Source organism: Notolepis coatsorum (assembly GCF_963971535.1).
Source record: "Notolepis coatsorum genome assembly, chromosome: 1".
Taxonomy (NCBI): Eukaryota; Metazoa; Chordata; class Actinopteri; order Aulopiformes; family Paralepididae; genus Notolepis; species Notolepis coatsorum.
The window spans coordinates 145,016,014-145,038,357 of NC_140165.1; positions in this window are offsets into that span (position 1 = coordinate 145,016,014).

Sequence of the window (22,344 nt, forward strand, 5' to 3'; positions counted from 1 at the left end):
GACTATAGGGCAACATACCATTCAGATAGAGATGATGTCTAGAGCAACATACCATTCAGATAGAGGTGCTGGCTAGTAGGGCAACATACAATTAACTCATTCAGTGCCAGTATGTCCCATATTTCAACCTTCCTTCTCGCCGCCATCCCGTTCCCGTATTTTTCCAGTTTTAATTTTTTTTAAGGCGAGACACCCCAGGTGAATAGGCAAATATACTTTTTTTGGTTGATTTTGAGATTTTGTTATATTTTGCTTCCTAAACATGTCTTCTATGAAACTAGTGACAATAAAACGTCAATAACACACATAGTTGTTTATTTTACTTCATTTTGCCATATTGCATCCATAATGTGCACATATTTAATGGGGAAGTGCCTCATTTGCATATATAAACATAAAGTTCAGAAATATATTATATTTTTTCTTAGTTTATATGTACATAACAAACTGGGAAAGTTTCATAGTGATATCTATTCAAATATTTGTTTGCCTATTAGGGGGTACTACACTGTTACTACACTGTTTGTAGCCTGTGTGTAGTTCTGTTCAGTTTAATATCATTATTATTATTATTATTATTATTATTATTATTATTATTATTATTATTATTATTATTATTATTATTATTATTATTATTATTATTATTATTATTATTATTATTATTATTAATTATTATTATTATTATTAATTATTATTATTATTATTATTATTATTATTATTATTATTATTATTATTATTATTATTATTATTATTATTATTATTATTATTATTATTATTATTATTATTATTATTATTATTATTATTATTATTATTATTATTATTATTATTATTATTATTATTATTATTATTATTATTATTATTATTATTATTATTATTATTCAGTTATCAGGCATGTGTTTAGGTTGTCAATTACTAATGGTTTGATTAGGTATTGTGTTTGTAAATAGCTGTTTCAAAAATGTACCATTCCATAGCACCTACACACACCATACTTTCCACATTACTTCCTATCTTTTTACCCTGCATCTTTTTACAGAGGGGTTTGTAGCCTGATTTATAGTACATTTAGACAAAAAAACATGGCGAAAATTGATTTTTTTATGACTGTAGTCAGCATTTCCTGATTCATGGGATGATAAAAAGACATATCGACAATCCCTTCTGTAAAAAGTTCAGTGTTATGTGTCAACATAATGAAACCATTTTTTTTAAATCTGGCATCCAATGTTGGTATTTATACCCAAACGGCATATGCAAATTAGTGCATATTTAATGAGGTAATGCCTATTTTGCATATATAAACATAAGATCTCAGAAAACTTGCAATACATTTTTTCTAAGTTGTTATGTACATAACAAACTGGGAAAGTTTCATAGTGATATCTATTAAAATATTTTCTTTGCCTATTCACCTGGGGTGTCACCTTAATTTTTACAAAATGGCTGTAATTCCCCTCCGTGACGACAGGTGGCAGCAGTGTAGATTAGAACGTTAGCACAGGAAGTCAGACCGGAAGACGGTTGCGACCAGAAGAACAGCGACCGGATAAAGGAGGGGTTTAGCGTGAAATGTAGGGATGCACCGAATGGGAAATTCTTGGCCGAAACCGATACCGAAAATAGGAGTTGGCCGAAAACCGAATGCCTAAAGGCCGAAAATGATTCATAGAATAGATTTTTTTTTACCAATGTTGTTCAGCTACCTGATTATGGAAAAATATATGATTATGGCAAAACTTAACTTAAATAATAAATAATCACTATTATGGGTCCATAAAACATTTATTCAGCACTTCTGAATGCATACAGTACATTCATTCCAAGTCAAGTGGCGGACATCTGTGCTCTACTGAGCGCACCTTTCTAGTCCGCAGATGAATGTCAATGTTATTGTATGTATTGAGCTGTACTGTACTGTACCCATTCTGCAATCTGTTAATAAACTTTTCAATCAATCAATCAATCAATGTGCTCTCTTGACTTTGGCACAGTAGACGTGCAACGTGTATTCTCGAGAATGATAATAATATAATGCTCTTCAGATTATATTATCAACGACAGACAGCGTCAATGTGAGAAACACAATCCCCCCCCTCTTAAGTTAACCGCAACGGGCATATAGTAAATAAGGATATAAAGCATGTTAAAGACGCATTTATTGGACACGTTGCGCGCTGAGTTTACATAGAAACAGTGCGACACATAGAAACAGCGCGCATGTAATGACTGAAGCCACGCTTTGATGACATCATCACAACACGCGTTAGGTTACAGGTTGTTTCTGTTTCGGTGATATATTTTCGGTGAAAAAACTCTTTCGGCCGAAAGCCGAAAGGCCATTTTTGGTCATTTTCGGCCAAAAACTTTCGGTGGCCGAAATTTCGGTGCATCCCTAGTGAAATGTATTACATTCTACAGGTACCTACCTACCTACAAAAGGCAGAGAAGCGATACCGGCAAAGTGGGGTTGTTCCCGGAGAGCTCACTCTCGGCCGTGGTTTCTCAGTGTATAATGTATGGTGCTCTCCCTCAACATGCGAGTAGGGTGAGACAACACCATTCTTTAGTCCAAATAATACCCTACTTTATACTATATTATTGTCATTCGTTTAATGTACAGTCAGTCTTACATTGGCACTGCTTTAACGTTGCATTTACCCATAATCCATTGCTGTATTAGACTGTGCCAGTATAACTTTTGTAAAGTAATGAAGAGCAAATGTAAAGTGAATCAATACACAATGAAACAATATCTTTATCTATATCACATGTCAAAACTACTTTAATAAAAGAAGATTTCCGTTTTTCATTTCTACTCATTCATCCAAAACAAGACAGCAATTCTACTTCTGCATGCACCGGGAGAATTGAGCTCATAGCACAGATTTGGAGTTGATAGAATGGACATTGCTGGTCTTAGGAAATGTTGCACATGGTGGAAATAATGGAAATTAACATTTCTAACATTAACATTTAGTGTATGTTTAATGTTGATACATTGAGGCATGGTAGAATTTCACTTTATATTACAGCAGTATCCGTTTTTAACATTACAATTAGTGTCTGACACTATAGACCAGGGGTCGGCAACCCTAGGCACGCGTGCCAGCATTGGCCCACGGGAGCATTTTCATTGGCACGGGGGGCAGCATTAAAAAAACGAACATAATAATTATTATTATTATTTTATTTTTTTTACTTCGCTTTGAAATATTAGAGTGAAATATTTTGCACTGTTGTCGCATTTATCTTGTTGAAATCCTCCCACAGGTTATTTTTTGTAAGTCGACTGTTTTGCACACCCCTATGACAGCTATACATGGTACATACCATGGTGCTCATCTGGCCTCCCGTGCGCAGTGCACAGGTAATCACAGTGCCGCGGTTGCATTCTGTATGATGGCAACCCCGCCAGCTAAGAAAGCTAAAGCAAAGGAAATTCGGGCATTCCAGCCCTCGTGGACAGATGACTACGGGTTTGTGTGTCAGAAGGACCGTGCTGTGTGTACTTTATGTTTAGAAAATGTAGTTTGCAGAACGTCAGTGTTAAACGCCATTTTGAGACGAAGCATCAAAAAAGTTTCAAAGATCAGGCGGATAAGGCAGAATCGATCGTGCCGTGGCCAAGGGAAGCAAGCCAGCACCCTCAAAGTGTTCATGACTGCTAACTTTCTCTGTAGCTCAGATGTTTTGTTTGAAGGCTTGCCAAACAAAGAGACAATCAAATCAAGGATAAAAGATATCCCCATGTCAGCTCGAAGTGTCGAGCGACGCATCAACGAAATGTCAGAAAATATCAGAGAACAGCAAACAGCTGGATTAAAAGATGCTCCGGTGTGCAGATTAAAGTGACCAACTACAGCCCCCAGACAACGGAGCTCAGTAAAGCAAAACAGGGCCAGGGATCTCACTGCGACAGGTAGGCAGCTCTCTCTCTCTCTCTCTCTCTCTCTCTCTCTCTCTCTCTCTCTCTCTCTCTCTCTCTCTCTCTCTCTCTCTCTCTCTCTCTCGCTCTCTCTCTCTCTCTCTCTCTCTCTCTCTCCTCTCTCTCTCTGGCCTTGCTCCGGTGGAGGGATTGGAGGAGGAGGGTGTGCTTTGTGTGTGTGTGTGTGTGTGTGTGCCATACTGCCATCATGTTAACGTTAGCCTCAGTTAAACCTTGCGACGACTGAGCTGTGTTCTGTGTTCTGAGCTGTGTTCTGGTCATGTGACACTACACATATTTAATTGTTTATTATTTCAATTTAGCTGGAAATACATATACATCATTCAGTAACATTTTCAGAGTCTTATAACAAAAACATTATTACGGTCACCATTGTGACCAGTGGGATTAATCAACTAATTGTATTCTTTATTTTTCTATTTCATTTTAACATTGCACCTGTTAAAAGGGAGAGGGCAACGCCATTTCTTTTTACTCAAAATGTGAGTATTACCAAGTCAACTTGTGTTCTTAAAACAATGACAATAAACAACGTTTTATTAGGTTGAAATAATGTGGTTGTGTACTTATTTTTCTGTTAACTTATTATGGATTGAAAACTGAAAACCTTAATGCACAGTAACTGAACTCAATCTTTTTAAGTTCTGGTAACTTATTGTGTTTTTTTACAGTGTAGTCTTGCGATCAATCGAAACTTCTTTACACATTATACCTCACATTCACCCATTCATTCACACATTGTGGTGTTCTCCATTAGGCCTGTAGGTGGAGCTACGACACAGCATTGATTGATTGATTGATTGATTGATTGATTGAAAACTTCATTAACAGATTGCAGAATGGGTACAGTACAGTACAGCTCAATACATACAATTGTTAAGGGGATGCAGACCAGAGAAAGACTTTCGTCTTGTTTAACGTACAGTACAGCACATGTACAGTACACACACCGATGGTGGAGGCAGCCCATGTGGCATTTTGGATGTGTCCAAAAATGAATGGGCAAATGTGAGTGAAATGGTCACACTGTATGCAGCTGTTTGTCTGCATTGCATTCCCCCCCAACTCAGATTTAGGGTTGATACAACCATCATAATAATATTGTTAATGTTGTCTATCAAGCTGCTTCCAAAACCCATTTATCACCTCTAAATGTGGCTTACAATAGACTATGCAGATTTGTTCTTGACTGTCCGTTCACAACCCACCATTGTACTATGTATCAAACCTTAGACTGGCGTTCTCCGACTTTAAGAAGACAGAGACATTGGCTGCAATTGATTTTCAAATGTATCCATTCTGACTATCCTGCTTACCTGAAACAGTTGATGGTCCCTTTCTCTTGCACTTATCGTCTAAGACACTCTGTACAGTATTTTTTCACAGTTTCTCCATTTTTTTTTTTTTTTTTTTAACTTTTTTTTTTAGCGTTTATCGCTTTTCTGGTCAAGCATGACCGACAGTTGTAGGGTGAAACGGGAGAGAGAGCAGGGGGAGACATTCGGCAAATGACGGCGAGTCCGGGAATCGAACTCGGAGTCAACCAGATCCGTGACGCAGCACGGAGTCCCGCGACGCAGCGCGGTAACATGGTGTGCTACTGGAGCACCCCAGTTTCTCCATTTTCAAAAGCAATGGCCAAAAAATCTTTCATGTTCAAAGCCCCTTCGGACTGGAACAATCTTCCGGTGTCCATTCGGTCCATATCTTCATTTTACCTCTTTAAAAATGCTCTTTGTTCTAATTTTATTGTCAAGTGTACATGCTTCCTTGGTGGGGCTCCTGCGCTGGTGAGGGGACGTGGGGCACAGCCGTCCTTTATGCGGGTGTTACGGGTTAGCTAGTTGGCTCTACTCCTATTTTTAGGCAGGGGGGGCCGATTGGTTGATTTGGGGCGCTTGTTGGGCAGGTTGATTGCTCCTCTTCTCCTGCCAGTCCTGGAGCTCAATTTCTATTACATCCTGTATTCTACTCACCCTTTGAATGTTTTGTTGGGCCTTTCTTGCGGCGGCTGCCTGGCGGTGTCATCGCAGGGTAAGCATATTTGTTTGCCCTGCGGTGGCAGCGTCATGTGACTGCCGGGGAGTGGGCCTCTTATGATGGAGATTGAGACATATCCTCTTATCCTCTTATAATGAGACATATCCTCTTACAATGTGTACTTGTTCTGTTGTGTTTTTGTATGTCCTGTATTTATTTAATTTTTGTTGTTGTTGTGTGTCATGTGTTACATTGCACAAAATGTGGGACCCTCTCGAAAACGAGATACTGTATCTCAAGTGGTTTTTCCCAATAAAAGAATTTCAATATAATAACAATTGTTATATATAATGTATAATGTAAAAATGATCATTAAAAATACCTGATTATGAGAAGAAAAAAATTACGGTGCATGGAATATTGTTGATATGGCACACTAGTTACAACTATATTTCAAACTGGCACTTCATGTCAAAAAGGTTGCTGACCCCTGCTATAGACACGTGTTAAAAGTCAACTTTGTCATTTTCCAATTTGTGCAAGACATACAGAAAAATTCAATTACGTGCCCCCCTTCCCACGGTGTATATAGAAAGAGACAATAAACACAAAAGTAACATACGAGGGGGAGGAGACTACATTGGGAGAGGGCGGGGCCGGGGCCGGAGGGAAGGGGGCGGGGCGAAATATCCAGTTTTTTCAAATCCCAATGTTGACAGCTATGTACCCGAGTATAGTAGAGTTTTCATCGTTTTTTCATTCGATTTTTTTATTCTATGCAATGTCACGGACCTCGGTGTTACCATAGGAAATCATTCTGAGATCGCTAGAGTGCAATACCGGCCGCATCCTGCTAGGTGGCAGTATCGCCCATCCTTTGAAACCTTCTTTTCACACTGGGTGTTACATCTAATTTCCTCCGAGTGGAGAATTCTGGTCCAGGCAAGCCTAGCGGTTCACCCGATCACATTGGAACGCGTCCATGGCCCTCGATGCATGTGTTGTGCCGGATTATGTCGGCCAATACTGGAAATCGCGATCAGACAATTGGAATATTCTTTTTGGGATACCTCCTAGTAAAGGTAAGGACTATATGACATCAACACGCAAACGTATACATGAAAAAATTTATTCTTTCTCACATGTTGAACGATGGATAGTTAATGTCAAATGAGCCATAATATAGAATATAGATATAGCCCTGCAAACACCGCCACGCACAGTGAAAATCCCTATCTCTTAGAGCGGTAGGTACAAGATGGCTAGACCGGCTGGTGCCCAAAGTGTTAAGATAAGAGGTGCTGGCTATAAGGCAACATACCATTCAGATAGAGGTGCTGGCTATAGGGCAACATACCATTCAAACTGTGAAGAATATCAATTAGATAACAATCATTAGACATTAGAAAACAACAATTATAAACATATTGTAAACATTGTGTTCCTTGTGTGTATACAGGGCACGAAATAAACGTTTTGACTCACCGGCCAGTGGCTGGTAGATGGGAAAATTCTACCCGCCAAGCATATTTCTTACCGGCCAAAAAAAAATCGCATTTTTGTGTCACATATATACATTTTTTCAGTACATTTCAAGTAGATAAGCTATTACGTTGAAGAATAGACACTTAAAGAGGCCAAAGTTAAATTTGTACTCTCTCTCTCTCTGAAGTGACTTCTCGCTATCTGCAAACAGCTCCACTGTCTGTGTGTATACTTAGTAGCCTCCAGATGCAGCCAGGATTCTCCGGCGCTGCAGCTGGACCCTATTGGTCAAATCACATTCAGCATGCCCGCAGCTCGAATACGCATCGAATCAATTCTCCGGCGCTGCAGCTGGACCCTATTGGTCAAATCACATTCAGCATGCCCGCAGCTCGAATACGCATTGAATCAATGTTATAAGACATTGATATCAGGAGCTATCTGTAGCTACTGCTAGCCGGCAGTGATGTACCTGAACGCGTTCAATGAACGATCGTTCATGAACGCGTTCGTATTTTGGGCGAACTTGAACTGAACGTACTGTATATCCGCTAAATGAACGTAATTGAGAACGAGTTCATTCTCAGCCCTGTGTAACGGAGTTCAAAAGTGCGTTCATTCTCGGCACTCTGTTATTATAACGGCGTTCAAAGATGTGCCATATTTCATATGCATTTCAGCCGAAAACTCAGTTAAAACACACTGTAAACTGGACAAAAATGATGCGTAAAAACCACCCGATCTGGCAACGTGCCTGTCACCCCCTGCTATTGGCTACGTGATCAGACTCCTCCTCACAACAAGCAGTGGAACAGTGCTTACAGCAGAATCTGCGCGCAGAAGCCGAGAGGCGCTGCAGCAGCACTCGCTCAGTCAGAGTCAGACTCTAGACGTCGTCGTATGCATTTAAAAGAGTTTACAATTCAAACTATTTGATAAACTTCTACTTTCAGCCCGGAAATGCATTCTGATAAACTGGATTAAGGATAAGCCTCAATTTTTACAAATGTGGTATAGAGAGATCTTCGGTATGCTGCTACCCCATGAAAGACACTGTGCATAGAGGCAACAACGCTTCCTTTCAGGAGGTGTGTGGGCCCCACTATTAGACTATTTTCCTGCTGAAATGTATCGGATCCTTCTAAAGGCCCAATGCCCCATTGTATGGACAGACCTAGGATAGAAAAAATAAATATATGTATGTTTACATGTGAATGGGCTCGAGGCAAGTGCAATAATGTACAGTGCCTGTCTTGGTCTGCTTTCCTTTTTGCTTGTTTTTCTTTTTTTGTTTTTGCTTGCTTATGGTGTGGATGATGGCATATAGATGAACTGGAGGACCCCCCCCCCCTTGTCCCAATGTGTGTTTTTGTAATGTAAGTAACTGTACGTGAAACATCTATAATAAAAAAAATATTCAAAAAAGAACTAAAAAGAACTAAATTAGTTCATTTTTGAAACCATGAACTTTAGTTCAACATTTTGAATTATGAACTATGAACTGAACTAGTTCATTTAAAAAAATTTGAACTGTGAACTGAACTAGTTCATGTAGAAAGTGAACTTTCCCAACACTGCTAGCCGGTTAGATAACGTTAAGACAATGCCTCAGTGAACTATTTAGTTGAATGGGACATTTCGTTTTGAACAGTGAGCTAACGTGAGCTAACGTAGGTATCATACACTATAGTACTAGATTATTGCTGGTAGGGATGCACCGAAATTTCGGCCACCGAAAGTTTGCGGCCGAAAATGGCCAGAAATGGCCTTTCGGCTTTCGGCCGAAAGAGTTTTTTCATCGAAAATATATCACCGAAACAGAAACAACCTGTAACCTAACGCGTGTTGTTGTGATGATGTCATCAAAACGCGGCTTCAGTCATTACATGCGCAACGTGAGCTCTTCAGTCCTGCGTTCTGCAGCCTGTGATAACTCCTCTTGGGACTCGGGAGTCGCGCTGTTTCTATGTAAACTCTGCGCGCAACGCATCCAATAAATGCGTCTTTAACATGCTTTATATCCTTATTTACTATATGCCCGTCGCGGTTAATCACTGAGTGATCTAATATGCATATTCTTCAGAGCGAGAGGGGGAGGGATTGTGTTTCTCACATTGACGCTGTCTGTCGTTGATAATATAATCTGAAGAGCATTATTATTATTATCATTCTCGATAATACACGTCGCGCGTCTACTGTGCCAAAGTCAAGAGAGCACATTCATCTGGGGACTAGAAAGGTGCGCTCAGTAGAGCACAGATGTCCGCCATAGCGGCAGCCACACACACTGTACAACTCTAGCCACTACAGTAACATCATTAAGTCTGCTATAAGCTATTCTCCCTCTCATGTGTGCAGATCTTTATGCAGTTTTAAAGCACATTGGCTTTGTTCTGAATGCACTTTGTAGTTATCCTTCAGAGAAAAGAAAATGCACTTGACTTGGAATTAATGTACTGTATGCATTCAGAAGTGCTGAATAAACGTGTTATGGACCCATAATAGTGATTATTTATTATTTAAGTTAAGTTTTGCCATAATCATATATTTTTCCATAATCAGGTAGCTGAACAACATTGGTAAAAAAAATCTATTCTATGAATCATTTTTGGCCTTTCGGCATTCGGTTTTCGGCCAACTGTTTCCTATTTTCGGTATCGGTTTCGGCCAATAATTTCCCATTCGGTGCATCCCTAATTGCTGGAGCATTTGTTGATATCAGGAGCTATCAGTAACTAGCCAGCTAGATACCGTTAGACAATGCCTTGTCATGTATTAAACTAAAAGTGAATAGTTGACTGGGTCATTGTTTAAACAGTAACGTTAGCTCACGGAGGTCCGCAGTAGACTAGAGCAGACTGCCTCTGTGTTGATACGAGGAGAAGCACGGACTGGGGTGGATATGACTCGTTGCCTTTTTTTTTCAAAATAAGAGTATCATATGAACCGAACATTGCTAACTGCCGGAGCCATCGATATTATGACTGAAGCTGCGCTTGGGGCGGAAATGAGACCCGCATAGGATTTTCAAAATAAGAGTATCGATATGAACTACACGCCAGGTGGCGGGCAGACCTCTCATTGTCACTCGCCAAACCTAAAATATGCCCGCCATTGGCGGGTGGCGGGTTCTAATTTTGTGCCCTGTGTGTATATATATATATTAGATATATCCAATGGTCAATTATAATCAATTCAATTTCCACAAGTTCATGGCCATCATTGAAAATAAGAATTTGTTCTTAACTCACCTGCCTGGTTAAATAAAAAATTATAATAATAAAGAATCAATGTAACCACATCATTTATATATATATATATATATTTGTATTCTATTTATTTTTTGGGCTTTCTGTATTTTTCACCCATCCCAAATTTGTGTCATGCCATTTCCCTTCCTGGTCGTTGCGCACATTGCCCCACTGTCGGCCTGGGGATGGTGTAGAACTACCACATACCTTCTCCGATACATGTGGAGTCGCCAGCCGCTTCTTTTCACCTGACAGCGAGGAATTTCACTGGGGGAACGTAACGCGTGCGTAATCATTTCCCCCAGATCCCCTCCCTGCTGAATAGGCGCCCCGACTGACCAGTAGGAGTCGCAGTTTTTTTACAACGACCGTCACCAGAACACATACCCCACCGGCTTCCCACCCGCTAACACTGCCAATTGTGTTAGTAGGGACGACTGACCAAGCCGGAGGTACCGCTGACAGCTGGATTCTATCCCAGAGTCTCTGCGGTGGTAGGCGAGTGCTTAGTCCACTGCGCTACCCACCCGCCTCAACCATATCATTAGTGTGGGTGAGGTTGCAATCACACTATTAGAATCTATACTATTCTTTATTATTCTTCTTTATTCCGCCGATTTTTGCCAACAAACTCCTCCCAGAGCGTTTGCACCACATACACGTGAAAGGTATCAAAACGGCGTGATTACACAAATAAGCCGCATTTCTCTGAGACGCTCTCTGATTGGCACTGACTGACGCTCTCTGATTGGCCACTGACGCGTTTGGCCAATCCGTGACGAGCTGTGTCTTTGCCCATTTCCTCGTCAAACAGCCTGAAAACTACCTGGCGTTCTATCGCCATGCTCTAAGACTAACTCTAACCTTAACCAACTTCGAAAGAGTGCCTAAGCTTAACCGTTGAAAGAACTTGCCGTCACGCTCTAAGACAAACTCTAACCTTAACCAACTTCGAAGAGTGCCTAAGCTTAACCACAGTAGAAACAGGCGTCGGCCAATCAGAGAGCGTCTCCGAGAAATGCGGCTTGTTTGTGTAATCACGCATCAAAACGACCGGCTTGCTCCAACTTGAGTGTCTATTACTTTCGGAAAGTTTCACCGCACCGTTTGGCTACAAATCGACTTTAAACGGGAACATTTCGGTCCCATTGGGAATGAATGGCAAGTTAGAGTGTAGGAGGTGAAATACATTTTTTACCACCACCTTGGGTAAATTGCGACAGTGATCTCAATTTTGGACGTAGCTATAAAAACAACACATCAAAACGATGACACGGGTCCGTGTACGTTTTAATAGTTCGTTTTTAGTTTCAAAAGGAAATACGAAAAAACGAAAAGAAAACGGAAATACGAGGTGTTTCCTATTTCCGTTTGAAACCAAAATCGAAAAAACGGGGAAAAACTGAAATACGGAGCTGTTTTTCGTATTTTGGTGTCAGAATCAAATGAAAAAAAGGAGTAAATAATGGGCCGTGTACGTTTTGATAGTTCGATTTTCGTTTTTGATGTGAAGAATGGAGAACGGAACCACGTGACAAGTACATTTTTCAATGTAAAAGCCATGCACGATCTAACGTTAACGAATATGTATAACGTTATGAATAAATACATGCATACAGATCTATACCAGGGTAACGTTATATACATACATTTTTTGTTTTGTGCATTTAATTTAGACATGATATTTATATAGCCTGTGTGGTCCGTGTGATTGAAAACTTTATTAACAGATTGCAGAATGGGTACAATACAGTACAGCTCAATACACACAATTGTTAAGGGGATGCAGACCACAATAAGCCGTGACATGGTCGACAAATCATATTGATTTGCAGTAGGCAGGCTTTTTATTTGATCAACAGAAAAAGAATCGTAACTACATATAATCTAGGTATTTTGGCGCATTAGTATAGCCTCCGGTATTTCATCAGTGCAATACAGAGACGCGCCTGTATGCCTAATTTCTATGCGCAATTTGTACATGTCCATTGTTACTTATGTGTATTCTAACGTGCAGTAAAATATTACATGGACTTTGTTAACTGTGTAAATACGGCTGTGTAGAAAAACATATCTAATCTAAAACTATAAATACACGTACACTACAGTAAAGTGTGGAAAAACTACTTAAAAACTAAGTACTTTGTATCTTTTGAACCGTTTGTCATAGAGACTCGCGAGAGACCCTCTCCCGTTGGCCGGCGGTGCACAGGCGTCACCCACACTTTCACAATTTCCCCCGCGCGGAATTGTCTAGTTTTCATTAGAATCCATACGTTCATAAATTATATTCTACAACATTTCAAACACAGTACAGTACATTTCCCTTTTATATACTGTACATCAACGTTTATATTGGCCCTTCTAAGGTTTCTCTCCTCCACATTGCCTGTGGAGCATTTTTTCCTATTGTTAGGTTTTAGTGAGTTTTTCCTTACCTTCGCGTGGGGTACGTCTGGGAGTGTTGCATGCATGCATGCATTTATTTTGAGCTTATGGTATTCTTGTTTTTTCTTGACTTACTGTGTTACTATATGTATTTTTTCTTTTTTTTTCTTCTTGACTTGTTTAAAGAAGACGTGTCTCTGTTAAGCACTTTGAGCTGCACTCCGTGTATGAAAGGTGCTATATAAATGAAGATTATTATTATTATTATTATATACATCATCTCAGATCTTCAGTTAAAGCATGAGTACTCAAAGGGCGGGATCCACAAAGAATGGATTGCACAGTGCTAATTATTGATTGTTAAGGGGATGCAGACCAGAGAAAGACTTTCATCTTGTTTACATCAGGGTCCCCCATTTTCAATTCATAATGAATTGTAAGTAAGGGTGCAATTAGCACCGTGCAATCCATTCTTTGTGGATCCCGCCCAAAGTGTCCGGGTAAGAAGTCCAAAAAGTTTCCCTTCTCAACAAAGTCGTTTTAAAGTTTCCTTCCCTCTTAGATTGAGTGACCTTTTCAACCCCTGGATATTTTTACGGAAGATATTGGATGAATAAATTGAACAAAGTGCTGGGCCACAGGGTAACAAATCAGTCAGTGATAAGGAGATTCGTTTTCTGATTGGAGCCTCTCTGTTTTTTTTTATTGAGGAATGTTTCTTTTCATTAATCCGCTATGTCATGCTGCTTGGCACGAGGACAGTACACTCAATCAAAGATCCTTAACGGTCACTGGTTGCATTCAAATAATTTGCCAACCAGTTTGTCATAAAGCTCAACCTTTAAGAGAATTATGACATGACAAAGTAATAGGTCAAACCCCTCCCTCTAGGCCTGACTCGCTAGGCTGTAATTAGTGCAATATAGAACTCTTTATCGGGGGGTTCTTGGCACAGTGCTGCGTATGGCTCACCCGATAATTTTCTCAACAGAAGATGAAGGAAATGGAAATGAGTTATTGCATAATTGATTTACACCACACACTTTGTAATCATGACCTACTTTATTATGAAATTCTATGACCTCAAGTTCATGCTGTCTCACGTCTGGGTTCAAACCCTGGCCCTGAGGGGAAGGTTTTTATGAGGCATTAACAACTGAGCTACACAGGATGCCTCTCACAAGGAGACTTCCTCATAGAGGGTGGAGCAACGATGCAGCAGCTCCAAGCGTATCTAGCTCTCCAGGGTCTGATAATAAAACAACACCTTTTTTATGATCAACTAGTCTGTGAGATGACATTATCACTAGGCTTGGGCGGTATCATATTTTTCATACCATCATACTCTGATAACCTAATACCCCGGTATACGGTATATGACGGTATGACTTTCATTTTCATCAGCGGGAGGGGGGGGGGGGGGGGGGGGGCAACCCGTGTTACCAAGTAAACAAATCACGGAGATGGCCAGTTAGCCTGCAGCATCCGAGTGCTACTATCGTTAGCTCTCAGAATGGTAGCCAGAAGCCCACAGCATCCTAGTACTACTAACGTTAGCTCTCAAGTTCAAGTTCAAGTTCTTTAATAGTTGTCATACAGAAGTACAGAATACTTTCATACAAAATGCTTCTTACTGTTACGCTCCAGAGACTGTGCTAGACAAGATAGTATCAAATAACATAATAACATAATATAGCATGAATTTAGAAGAAGAAAATGAGGTCACAGTGTTCGGTATAGACATATGTACAATGTTCTGAGTTACCATATAATATACAATACACAATACTATGCAGTGTACTAATGTACAGTACTATCTAGTGCAAAGCAGAAATGGGATGAGGTACAATTTTAGGTACAATTTACAGTAAGGTGTACGAGTTGTAGTGCAATCCTTCATCCATAAATATAAAGTGTGGGGAGTGGGTGCTACAGTGTGTTTGTTTAAAGTGGGTGTGTGCTATAAGTGTGTGGAGTGGGTGCTACAGTGTGTTTGTTTAAAGTGAGTGTGTGCGTGTGGATGTGTGTGCTATGTGCGTTTGGTGGTTGTTGTTGTGTAGTGTTCATTCATTGTTCGTTTAGCAGCCTGATGGCCTGGGGATAGAAGCTTCTTCTGAGTCTTTCTGTGCTCGCCTTGAGACTCCTGTATCGCTCTCAGACTGGTAGCCAGTTAGCCTGCAGCACCGTAGTACTAGTAACGTTAGTATTGTGTATTCAAAAACGCACCGGACTGCGACGTAACGTTTTACCGTTTATTTGCTTGCTCCACCAATGCACAACAACACACACTCTCGTTACCACAACGCTTTACGGTATTTTCACAGCACTGTCGCAACATTACCGTAAAGCGTGAACACCTTGTGATCCACATACACAACAGTTAGCTCTCAGAATAGCCAGTTAGCTCGCAGCACCAGCAACGGTAAGAGTGGCTCATTTAATTTCCACCACTGAAGCGGGGTTTCCCCTCCTCCTCCTCCTGTGTGTAGACAACCAGCTCTGCGGCTCGCTCCACTAGTGAGGACTGGTCTCGCCCTCTGCTGGCGCGTGTGTGCACTACAACCAACCACTGTTAAAACTCTGTTTCAGTGTAATATACACTGAAACGCATCTGTGATTTTGACGGTATTGATTTTCAATACCGTCAGGATTTCGAAATACCCTGGTATACCGTAATACCGTCATACCGCCCAAGCCTAATTATCACACAAATTTTTTATCATTTAAAGACCCTATCATTTATCAGAAAATTTACAAAAGGATAATAAATGCAACAGACGGTCAACGAAAAATTAGTTAAAGGATTCAGAATTCCATCCAGTATGAAGAATGCAGCATGGATTGTGCTGAGATAGGACTGTACTGATCGACAACATAATTGGAAAGTAGAAAATAGGTCCAAAAGATCTGATTGTTGCATTCAATAAAACTGAAAGTGAAACTAGATCTAACGAGCTGATGGTTGATAGGGCTGTCTCCAACTGAAGAAATTCCTAGTCAACTAATAATCATAAGATTTAGTTTTATCTGTGGTATACTGCATTGTCCTGCAAATTAAAGCAATTAGATGGAAGAACCTCAAAGACCAAAGCAAATATTGTTTGTGAATATTATTGTGATGTCTTCTGAGGTCATAATTTTTCAAAAATAAACCTTAACTAATAGGCGAAAAGAAAAAAAAACAGACAAAAAGACACTGACAAGCTTCTTTTATAACCTTTTACCCTCATGCCCCCCTCCCCCCACACACAGAAATCTCTTCCAAAATCTGTTCATCAGACACAAAAGGGTTCTAAGTAGAACCATTTCACCCAAGAACAGTTTTGGAACCCTTAACTTTTCATGAGACATCATATGGATGTACAGTACATTCTGTCAAATGAATGGTTTGTTTGTTATGTTTTAAGTCTTTATTTTCTCATCATTCAGAAATGTCATCTATTCACATTGGATATTTGCTGTGCTGAGTGTGATGTGGTCCTACTGAATGAGGCAATTTCCAACAGCCTCATTGTAAATCTCTGTATCCATTTGTGTAGCTTTCAATCTTCGGTTCCCGAACAGCTGGCAGACCTGTGCGACGCATAGCTCGAGAGGAAGGATCCAGATGTGGCCTCAGCAAAGCAGAGTTCATGGAGAAAGTGCAGCAGAGCAACGAGGCCTGTCAGCGCGGCGACTTCCAAGCTGCTGTTGGTTTGAACAGTGATGCCCTGTGGGCCGACCCACAGAACTGCATTCTCTATAGCAACCGGTCAGCGGCCTATCTCAAACTGGGACAACACCAGGCTGCCCTGGACGATGCCACTAAGGCCTGTCAACTTAACCCCAAGTGGCCTAAGGTAAGAGTGTTCTCAACAACCTTATCTACAGTGTGAATGGTATTGGTCATATTTCCTAGGGTGTCGGGACCCCTGATATCACTCCTTGAAAAATTCCTAATCAAACTATGTGTAAATGGTAAATGGTGCATTTCTATAGTGCTTTTATCCAAAGCGCTTCACAATTTGTTCCTCACATTTTACCCATTCACTCACACATTCACACACCGACGGCAGAGGCAACCATGCAAGGTGCCAACCTTCTCATCGGGAGCACATAGGGGTTAAGTGTCATGCTCAAGGACACTTCGACATGCTGCCCGGGAGGAGCTGGAATCAAACCGGGAAGCTCCAGATTACCAGATGACTGCTCTACCTCCCGAGCCACTGTGTGTAAAAGCTTAATAATATTTTGACATGAAAAACTACAGCCACCAGCTTTTTGACTGCTCAGAGGTTTTGATTGATTGATTGAAAACTTTATTAGCAGATTGCAGAATGGGTACAGTACAGTACAGCTCAATACATACAATTGTTAAGGGGATGCAGACCAGAGAAAGACTTTCGTCTTGTTTACATCAGGGTCCCCCATTTTCAATTCATCGTAACATATATGACATATATGACATACAGATAGACCGTACTGCTACATCTATACATTTATGACATACCAGATTTGCAAATACAGTACTGTTTGTGATACAAAAATAGTCCAGAAAAAAAGTATATACATTTGACGTAGAAACTGTACATTGGAGGAGGTTGGGTAGGTGGGGGGGGGGGGGTACTGTACATTGGAGGTGGTTGGGTGGGGGGGGGGGGTTGGGTAGGAGTGGGGGGGGGTTGGGTAGGAGGGGTGGGTGGGGGACACTGTACAACTGTACAAGCAAAACTCTACATTGGAATATTGACAAGACCATACTTGGTAATTTTTACTGTACATTGGAGGGGGTTGTGTTAGGACATTTACAGGGGCCAGTTTCGAATTGCAGTCTCCCGTAGGTGTTTTTTGAGAGTGTTTTTGAAAGTGGGTAGTGATTCACATTCCTTTACAGCTTTGGGTAGGGCGTTCCACATTGATGTGGCATAATTGCGAAACGTGTTTAGTCCGTTGTTTGAGCCGAATCTGGGTTTAACATGATTTGTGGAGCTCCCTCTGGTGTTGTGATCGTGGTATTCACTGACCTTTGGGAAGTATTTTGACATGTACATGGGTACCTTGGTCGTGTAGTGTATCTTGTAGACCAGGTGACTGTGAAAGCCTTGCACCTTGCTGTTAAAACAAGGTCGGGGGCCTACAATGTGAAAGACAAACCTTTTGCCGGGGGTTCCCTTCCGAAAAGGGTTGTTTGGTTGCAGTAATACAGCAGCATAACTGAACAGTGAGTATTACTGGTATTTAGCATGGTTTAGATGTTTTCATTCAGCACAAACTTACATTCTTTGAGTCCTAGACACTAAATTATTCAGTGTGGAACTTGTGACCAATAATTGTAAATATCGAGCATGATTTGTGACTCGTAGGGCCTATGATTGCATTAACATCCCCAATGCCTTGCCTCATGCTGTATTGGATATATAAAATATTTCACAATCCACTCGATTTCCATTCTCGGCTGTGCTGTTGGCTACTTGTGAGTGCTGATCCATGTGAAGTTTTGTGAGGTCTTGTCTTTGGTCTTGTCTGGGTCGTATGGATTGACCTACTATAGATTTCACATTACTCAACTGCACTGATCACAGGGAGACTTGCTCCGCCCGGGGATGGACCTGCATTGATTGCACGATTTTTAGCATCAAGAGATACCTGTGCGTTAGACTTAGATTGATGATAATAAGGAAGAGTGAGATTGATGATAATCCTTGCTTCATTGCCAATGATGGATCAAAGGCCTAATGCAGTGCATCCAGGTGGATATGGATATTCAAGTAAGTTTCCTTTCCTTTCCTTTTTGTAAGAAAATGTTTCATATGGTTTTGAATTAAGTATTGATATAGATATCTGCCCTTTATTTAAACTTAATTTAGGCAATAATACTGTAACATATATACTTAATCACAATAACACTATGTTACAGATATACTTAATCACAATAACACTATGTTACAGATATAGTTAATCACAATAACACTATGTTACGGACAGTCTTATCAGATACAGACTGACTTTAATTTAGCATGTTCTTCCCATGTTTGCAAGGGTTTCCTCCTGGTACTCTGGTTTCCACCCACACCATATAAAAGACATGTATGCTACTGTAGGGGTATATACTCCTGTCATTGTGCTTAAAAGGCACTGACGTTACAAGTGGTCCCCGGGTGGACAGATTTAGGTTATATGAAGAAAAGAAAACCTGACAATAAGAAGATATTCTTCTATTCTTCTTTTCACAGATAGACCTAATCACTAATACTATGTTACAGTTAGACCTAATCACAGTAATAGTATGTTACAGTCTTAATAACAACAATACTATGTTACAGAGTCACAATGCTACTATGTTACAGAGACTTAATCACAATAATACAATGTTACAGAGTCTTAATCACAATAATACTATGTTACAGAGTCACAATAATGCTATGTTACAGAGACTTTATCACAATAATACTATGTTACAGAGTCACAATAATACTATGTTACAGAGTCACAATGCTACTACACTGTAAGGAAAAATCGGTAAAAAAACGTTAAATGTCTGGCAGCTTGGCAACAGAGATTTACTGTAAAATTTACATTGAAATACCCTAATTAAAATAAAGTGGAAAAGCAATAAATTTACAGATAATTCTGTTTATTATTTGAGAACCAGAGAACAGAGAACCACTGTTAATTGACAGGTTAGGTTCAGCAGTGAAACACTGTTATTTTACAGGTTTTTTCCTACATTATTATGATCAAACACCTTCAATAAAGTGACAGAACTTAAAGTTAAGCAGTGAAACACTGTTATTTCACAGGTTTTTCCTAAATTATTATGATCAAACTCCTTCAATAAAGTGACAGAACTTAAAGTTCAGCAGTGAAACACTGTTATTTTACATGTTTTCCCAGAATTATTACAATCAAACTCCTTCAATTAAGTGACAGCACTCAAAGTTCAGCAGTGAAACACTGTTATTTCACAGGTTTTCCCTACATTTACGATGAAACTCCTTCAATTAAGTAAGTTCAGCAGTGAAACACTGTTATTTCACAGGTCTTTCCTAAATTATTACGACCAAACTCCTTCAATAAAGTGACAGAACTTAAAGTTAAGCAGTGAAACACTGTTATTTCACAGGTTTTTCCTAAATTATTATGATCAAACTCCTTCAATAAAGTGACAGAACTTAAAGTTCAGCAGTGAAACACTGTTATTTTACATGTTTTCCCAGAATTATTACAATCAAACTCCTTCAATTAAGTGACAGCACTCAAAGTTCAGCAGTGAAACACTGTTATTTCACAGGTTTTTCCTAAATTATTACGATCAAACTCCTTCAATAAAGTGACAGAACTTAAAGTTCAGCAGTGAAACACTGTTATTTTACATGTTTTCCCATAATTTTTACAATCAAACTCCTTTAATTAAGTGACAGAACTCAAAGTTCAGCAGTGAAACACTGTTATTTCACAGGTTTTTCCTAAATTATTACGATCAAACTCCTTCAATAAAGTGACAGAACTTAAAGTTCAGCAGTGAAACACTGTTATTTTACATGTTTTCCCATAATTATTACAATCAAACTCCTTCAATTAAGTGACAGAACTCAAAGTTCAGCAGTGAAACACTGTTATTTCACAGGTTTTTCCTAAATTATTACAATCAAACTCCTTCAATAAAGTGACAGAACTTAAAGTTCAGCAGTGAAACACTGTTATTTTACATGTTTTCCCATAATTATTACAATCAAACTCCTTCAATTAAGTGACAGAACTCAAAGTTCAGCAGTGAAACACTGTTATTTCACAGGTTTTTCCTAAATTATTACGATCAAACTCCTTCAATAAAGTGACAGAACTTAAAGTTCAGCAGTGAAACACTGTTATTTCACAGGTTTTTCCTCAATTATTACGATCAAACTCCTTCAATAAAGTGACAGAACTTAAAGTTCAGCAGTGAAACACTGTTATTTTACAGGTTTTCCCATAATTATTACAATCAAACTCCTTCAATTAAGTGACAGAACTCAAAGTTCAGCAGTGAAACACTGTTATTTCACAGGTTTTTCCTAAATTATTACGATCAAACTCCTTCAATTAAGTGACAGAACTTAAAGTTCAGCAGTGAAACACTGTTATTTTACAGGTTTTCCCATAATTATTACAATCAAACTCCTTCAATTAAGTGACAGAACTCAAAGTTCAGCAGTGAAACACTGTTATTTCACAGGTTTTTCCTAAATCATTACGATCAAACTCCTTCAATAAAGTGACGGAACTTAAAGTTCAGCAAACACTGTTATTTGACCGTTTTTCCCCATAATTATTACAATCAAACTCCTTCAATTAAGTGACAGAACTCAAAGTTCAGCAGTGAAACACTGTTATTTCACAGGTTTTTCCTAAATTGTTACAATCAAACTCCTTCAATAAAGTGACAGAACTTAAAGTTCAGCAGTGAAACACTGTTATTTCACAAGTTTTTCCAAAATTATTACGATGAAACACCTTCAATTAAGTGACATAACTTAAAGTTCAGCAGTGAAACACTGTTATTTGGCAGGTTTTTGCAAAATTATTACAATCAAACTCCTTCAATAAAGTGACAGAACTTAGTTCAGCAGTGAAACACTGTTATTTTACAGGTTTTTCCAAAATTGTTACAATCAAACTCCTTCAATAAAGTGACAGAACTTAAAGTTCAGCAGTGAAACACTGTTATTCCACAAGTTTTTCCAAAATTATTACGATGAAACACAGTGAAACACTGTTATTTTACAGGTTTTTGCAAAATTATTACAATCAAACTCCTTCAATTAAGTGACAGAACTTAAAGTTCAGCAGTGAAACACTGTTATTTTACAGGTTTTCCCATAATTATTACAATCAAACTCCTTCAATTAAGTGACAGAACTCAAAGTTCAGCAGTGAAACACTGTTATTTCACAGGTTTTTCCTAAATCATTACGATCAAACTCCTTCAATAAAGTGACGGAACTTAAAGTTCAGCAAACACTGTTATTTGACCGTTTTTCCCCATAATTATTACAATCAAACTCCTTCAATTAAGTGACAGAACTCAAAGTTCAGCAGTGAAACACTGTTATTTCACAGGTTTTTCCTAAATTGTTACAATCAAACTCCTTCAATAAAGTGACAGAACTTAAAGTTCAGCAGTGAAACACTGTTATTTCACAAGTTTTTCCAAAATTATTACGATGAAACACCTTCAATTAAGTGACATAACTTAAAGTTCAGCAGTGAAACACTGTTATTTGGCAGGTTTTTGCAAAATTATTACAATCAAACTCCTTCAATAAAGTGACAGAA